This window comes from Octopus bimaculoides, chromosome 1, assembly GCF_001194135.2.
Source record: "Octopus bimaculoides isolate UCB-OBI-ISO-001 chromosome 1, ASM119413v2, whole genome shotgun sequence".
Classification (NCBI taxonomy): domain Eukaryota; kingdom Metazoa; phylum Mollusca; class Cephalopoda; order Octopoda; family Octopodidae; genus Octopus; species Octopus bimaculoides.
Window position 1 is genome coordinate 25,062,250 of NC_068981.1, and position 203 is coordinate 25,062,452.

General features: G+C 30.5%; 1 protein-coding gene across 1 annotated transcript in view; it reads left to right on the forward strand.

The window, feature by feature from the left end:
* The window catches only part of LOC106876826 (interleukin 17-like protein), a 2,581-nt gene that overhangs the window by 321 nt on the left and 2,057 nt on the right, over positions 1–203 (forward strand). The gene's annotated exons all lie outside the window — the stretch shown is intronic.

Consider the following 203-nt stretch of genomic DNA (forward strand, 5'->3'; position numbering starts at 1 on the left):
TATGTATGTATGTATGTATGTATGTATGTATGTATGTATATATATATATATATATATATATATATAATGTGTGTGTTGTAATGCTATGATATTCACTTTGGACATGAATTTTGCTCACGTTCTATCTTCATTCTGATATTTTATATCAGTGCACTGTGTGTGTGTGTGTGTGTGTGTGTGTGTGTGTGTGTGTGTGTGTGTGT